The sequence below is a fragment of the Callithrix jacchus genome, chromosome 20, assembly GCF_049354715.1.
Source record: "Callithrix jacchus isolate 240 chromosome 20, calJac240_pri, whole genome shotgun sequence".
Taxonomy (NCBI): domain Eukaryota; kingdom Metazoa; phylum Chordata; class Mammalia; order Primates; family Cebidae; genus Callithrix; species Callithrix jacchus.
The window spans coordinates 47,140,586-47,146,987 of record NC_133521.1 but is presented as its reverse complement, the minus strand read 5'-3'; positions in this window follow the sequence as shown (position 1 = coordinate 47,146,987).

The window sequence follows — 6,402 nt, the reverse complement described above, 5'->3', positions numbered from 1 at the left end:
GAAGGGTTCCCAGAGGGGGAAGACCAGAGAAGGAAAGCTCCTCTCAGGCTGAGAGAATCAAAAGAGGGAATCCAGGAGAGGAAAGCAGCTTCCACGAAGGGAGTGTGGAAGGGGATGGAGACAGATGGAGGGGAAGACAGGCTTCCATGAGAGTGTGGAAGGGGTTTCCAGAGGGGAAATCCAGGATAGAGAAAAACAGCTTCCACTTGAGTATTTGTGGAAGGGACCCAAACATGGAGTCCCCTGAAGTGTTATTACATCACCTTCTGACTGCGTGCTGCGGCTCATGCCTGTTAACCCAGCAATTTGGGAGGCAAAGGCAAAAGGACTGCTTGAGCCCAGGAGTTCAAGACCAGCCTGGGGAATATGGTAAGACCCTGTCTCTACAAAAAAAGACAAAAAAATAACTGGGGGTGTTGGTGTGTATCTCTAGTCCCAGCTACTTTGGAGGCTGAGGTTGGGGGGCTGCTTGAGCCTGGGGGTCAAGCCTGTAGTGAGCCTTGATTCTGCCACTGCACTCTAGCCTAGGTGAAAAAGACCCTGTTTCAAAAAAAGCAAAAAACTTATTTTTCCAAAGATACCTGTGAGTTTACACATTTTTTTTTTTTTTTTTTTGAGACAGAGTTTTGCTGTTGTTACCCAAACTGGAGTGCAATGGCATGATCTCGGCTCACCACAACCTCCGCCTTCTGGGTTCAAGCAATTCTCCTGCCTCAGCCTCCCAAGTAGCTGGGACTAGAGGCACGCACCACCATGCCCAGCTAACTTTTTGTATTTTTAGTAGAGATGGGGTTTCACCTTGTTGACCAGGATGGTCTCGATCTCTTGACCTCATGATCCACCTGCCTCAGCCTTCCAAAGTGCTGGGATTATAGGCGTGAGCCACTGTGCCCGGCCGAGTTTAAACATTTTAAAAGGTAACTTGTCATATGAACTTTAAGGTTATCCCTTGCAGCCAGGCACAGTGGCTCACGCCTGTAATCCCAGCACTTCGGGAGGCCAAGGTGGGTAGATCACCTGAGGTCAGGAGTTCAAGACCAGCCTGGCCAACAGGGTGAAACTCTGTCTCTACTAAAAGTACAAAACTTAGCCGGGTGTGGTGGTGTGTGCGTGCAGTCCCAGCTACTCAGGAGGCTGAGGCAGGGGAATCACTGGCACCAGGAGGTGGAGGTTGTAGAGAACCGACATCACGCCACTGCACTCCAGGCTGGCCAGAGCGAGACTCCATCTAAAAAAAAAAAAAAAAAAAAAAAATCCCTTGCAAGCTCCTCTCTAGCTAAGACATCCTGAAATACTGTTGAGGATTTGAGGAATGTGCGATTAAACCTTTCCTGAATTCAGCACTAGGAAGAAGTTCTGAATCTGCTGCCCTGTGGTTTAAGCATTGCAGTTATTCCCATCACTGGCACAGCCAGGGCATGGCTGTCACCGTGCCTCTGACCACATCACTCAATTCCAGGGATGGATGGAGCCTCCATGGCCAGTACATCTTCGGCGGCTTTCAAAATCCAAGGAGCATCTGGAGAGAGTATTGTGTCATGTGCTGGATACAGCCACGCACAGGAGTTTCTGGTACGTCACGTGCCAGTCACGCATCCACAAGAGAGAGGCTGGAGTCCTTGCTGGGATCCCGCTGTTTCCTCCCTGCTACTGCAGCAGCACGTGGAAGAGCAGGCACTCCAACCTTTGCTGAATGAGTGCACGATTAATCTTCCCAGCTAAGTCCCTGCTTACATTCATTACACAAAACACATCATACAATATTATGACAGCCTTGCTAGGAAAAAGTCTTGGGAACTCTTTTTCTTTCTTTTTTTTTTGAGACAGAGTCTCACTCAGCAGTGGCATGATCTTGGCTCACTGCAACCACCATTTCCTGGGTTTCGCCATGTTGGCCAGGCTGGTCTTGAACTCCTGACTTCAGGTGATCTGCCCACCTCGGCTTCCAAACTGTTGGGATTACAGGGGTGAGCCACAGTGCCCAGCGACTTTTATTTTCTCCTCCTCCCAACCTTCCCTGGCTCAGTCAACTCTCCAGCCTCAGCCTCCCAAAGTATTAGGATCATAGGCATAAGCTACCATGCCTAGCCTGTACCTTTTATTTATTTTAAGACAGAGTTTTGCTCTTGTTGCCCAGGCTGGAGTGCAATGGTACGATCTTGGCTCACTGCAATCTCCGCCCTCCAGGTTCAAGTGATTCTCTTGCCTCAGCCTCCCAAGTAGCTGGGACTACAAGCATGTGCCACCAAGCTTGCTAATTTTTTGTATTTTTAGTAGAGACATGATTTCTCCATGTTGGTCAGGCTGGTCTTGAACTCCCAACCTCAGGTGTTCTGCCCACCTCTCAAAGTGCTGGAATTACAGGCACGAGCCATTTTGCCCAGCCTCTATTATTTATTTTTATTGCCTAATTATAGCCTTATCAGTTTTGGTGTCATTTTATTTTTTATGAGACAGTTTTGCTCGTTACCCAGGCTGGAGTGCAATGGCACGATCTCGGCTCACCACAACCTCCGCCTCCTGGGTTCAGGCAATTCACCTGCCCTCAGCTTCCTGAGTAGCTGGGACTGCAGGAACACGCCACCATGCCCAGCTAATTTTTGTATTTTTAGTAGAGACGGGGTTTCACCATGTTGACCAGGATGGTGTTGATCTCTTGACCTCGTGATCCGCCCGCCTCGGCCTCCCAAAGTGCTGGGATTACAGGCCTGAGCCACTGCGCCCGGCCCTTTGGTGTCATTTTAAAGTCTAAATATATGATGTGTTTTTTCTCAATATGTCACAAATTGCATACTTATAATCCAACTGCAGTCCGTGTTGGTCATGCTGGTCTTGAACACCTGACCTCAGGTGATCTACCTGCCTTGGCCTCCAAAAGTACTGAGATTACTGGGTTCGCTTGACCCCGGGAGGCAAAAAAATAAAAGAGTCTAGCTTTTTACTTTTTTTCCAATACACTTTATATATATTTGAGGTTGACAACATGATATTGAGGGTGGGCATGGTGACTCATGTCTGTGAGTTCAACACTATGGGAGACCGAGGTTGGGGGACTGCTTGAGGCCAGGAGTTCCAGACCAGCCTTGCGACATAGGCAGACCCCCCATCTTGGCAAGAAATTTTTTTTGATATTAACTAGGTGTGGTGGCTCATGCCCGTGGTCCCAGCTACTCAGAAGGCTGAGGTGGGAGGATCCCTTGAGCCCAGGAATTTAAGGTCATAGTGAGCCTTGACCACACTACTGCACTCCATCCTGGGGGACAGAGTGAGACCCTGTCTCTAAAAGAAAAGGTAAAAATAAAATAAAGTAAGTTTCACGTTATATGCACTTTACCACAGCGAAAATTGGGGAGAAAATAGAATACAAAATAGCACTTGACAATAGACACTGCAATTGATAGGGCTACAGACGAAGTGTGGGGTTTAGAGTTTTAAAAATTGGCCAGGTCACACCTGTCGCCCCAGCACTTTGGGAGGCCAAGGTCAGGAGTTAGAGACGAGCCTGACCAATGTGGTGAAACCCTGTTACTACTGAAAATACAACCAGGCATGGTGGCAGGCGCCTGTAGATGGGCACCTGAGGCAGGAGAACTGCTTGAACCCAGGAGATGGAGGTTGCAGTGAGCCGAGATTGCGCCACTGCACTCCAGCTTGGACCATAGAGCAAGACTCTGTTTCAAAAAAATAAAAAATAAAATAAAAAATAGGCCAGGTGCAGTGGCTCACTCTTGTAATCCCAGCATTTTGGGAGGCTGAGGTGGATGGGTCACCTGAGGTCAGGAGTTCAAGACCAGCCTGGCCAACCTGGTGAAACCCCGTCTCTAAAAAAAAATAAAAAAGAAAGAAATAGGCTGGGTGCAGTGGCTCACACCTGTAATCCCAGCACTTTGGGAGGGTGAGGCAGGTGGATCACTAGGTCAGGAGATTGAGACCATCCTGGCTAACACAGTGAAACCCTGTCTACACTAAAAATACAAAAAATTAGCCAGGTGTGGTGGCAGGCGCCTGTAGTTCCAGCTACTCGGGAGGCTGAGGCTGCAGAATCGCTTGAACCCGGGAGGCGGAGGTTGCAGTGAGCTGAGATTGTGCCACTGTAATAAAGCCTGCGCAACAGGGCAAGACTAGGTCTCAAAAAACAAAAACAAATTGTGGGGTAGTTTTAGTGGTACTGAGTTCGAAGGCTCCAAGAATATCTGAATCATATTTAATCCCACAGCTCCTCCTGTCTTTGAGATTTGGAAGGTGATACCCCAGAGTTGCGGTAATTGAGAAGCAAGACACATCACAATTTATTGTGAAATGAGCTTGAGTTCCAGAATCTAATGCTAGCAATACTGGTGAGCTGGGACTGACCATAGGGCAGAGGCCAGGCTTGTCAGACTCACAATGAGCTATCAGTTCTCACCACAGGGCCATAGGCAGGAGGCAGAAGGGAAAGGCCAGGGGTGAGTCTGCTCCGCCCTTTTCTGCCACTTGCGGAGAAGGGGAAGCAGAAAGAAGGCTGGGCTGCCTGACTTCACAGTGATCTCTGAGCAAGGAAAGGGCAGGTGGGTCAGTGTAGGGAAAAGACCTCATAAGCGCCGAGGCAGGAGCCAAAAGCCTCAGCCTATTTCCATAGAAATAACGAAGAAGTAACTAGAAATTAACTGTAGTATTTATTAGTTATTCCTGTGTGATCTTAGTTATTCACAGGTGATCTTAATTCCGTTACTAATGCCTCTCGGGTCGAAAGCGTGAACCTGGGGTGACACTGAAATGAATGACACTAAGGCAAGATGCTCTAAGCCGTCGGTCACGCCCGCATGAGGGCTGCTGGAGGGCGCCTCGGCTGTGTGGCAGTGCCAGCACTGGGAAGGCGCCCGCTGTTTAGCCAGCCAGGGAAGGAGACGTCCAGGATGGCCGAGACATCTCCTTCCTGGGGAAGTTTGGAGAAAACTCCGCTTCTCCAAGCTCTTGTGGTAAGGCCTGACGGCTGTCAGGGAGACCCGCAGACATCCCGGGGCTTAACTGTCTCCATGTGATGCTGTGCTTCAGTGGTCACGTTCCATGTCCACTCTCATGTTCTGCTTCTGCACCTGCTTCCTTTTTTCTTAGAAAAGATAATCAGTAACAGTAACATAAATCTTCATGTTTTAGTTCTTTCTTGGTAAGTATGGAAAAGGAGCTGATGCACTATGCTCCTTACCTCACTTCGGGTGCCAGAAATTCCTGCGCCTCACCGGTATGCCATGCCCTATTTTACCCTGCCCCCAGTCACCGACGACCAAGGCCACACCCTACCTTCCCTGCCCCCAGGTTTGCCACTCTATAAAAGTGAGAGTGTCCAGGCATTTGGGGCCTCTGCTGGTCTCTGAGATCTGGGTAGCAGTGGACCCTGGGCCCAAACTCTCTTTTCTCGATCTCTGTGTCTTGTGCCTTTTATTTCTACAATTTCTAATCTCTGCATCTGCAGAGAGGGGCTACGCCTACAGGCCAGGAGGTCATTTGCTGGCCCAGTCCACAGCTGAGAGTGGGGTGTCATGAGGGAACAGGACGAGGACTGTGGAGCAGTCTTGAAAGCCTTTGCTTAGGGGCAAAATGAAGTCTGCACATCCTTCCCAGAAGGGCGGTTGTCTAACACTGCCTGATGCTGGGCTCTTCCCCATAGGTGTGCCAGATCTAGGAGAGCATCCAGCAGAGGCAGTGCCTGAGTGTTTGGCTACACAAAACAGCACTGGGGCTGGGTGCGGTGGTCATGCCTGTAATCCCAGCACTTTGGGAGGTCAAGAGATCGAGACCATCCTGGCCAACATGGTGAAACCCCGTCTCTACTAAAATACAAAAATTAGCTGGGCATGGTGTCTCATGCCTGCAGTCCCAGCCACTTGGGAGGCTAAGGCAGGATAATTGCTTGAACCCAGGAGGTGGAGATTGCAGTGAGCTGAGATCGCACCACTGCACTCCAGTCTGGTGCCTGGCAGCAGAGCGAGACTCTGTCTCAAAAAAAAAAAAAAAACTGCCCTTAGTGAAATGTCCCAAAAAATTTAATTTCCAGTTTGGAGGATGTGGCAATGCTGGCTCTCCAGCAGCTGTACCCATGGCCCCTTGGGGGCTGTGCCGGCTGCCACCCCCCCCACCTGTCTGTATCCTCCCAGAGCCACCCCCCCCAACTTCTCTGTATCCTCCCGTTGCTCTGTTTCTACACCAACTACTGCCACAGCTTCCCACCTGTCCTCTCCCTTCAGGCTGTTTCGAGGGTGATGTTGTAAAACAGGAATTTGATCTTTAGGCCTTGTGTTGCAAACCTTCACTGGTCCCCCGCTGCTATAGACCAAGTAGCACTGCTGCACCCTGATGACCTTCCTCCTCCTGCTTCTGTCTTGCTGCCTCTCCGCTTTCTGTGGCTGCGCCCCTGGTGCCCTG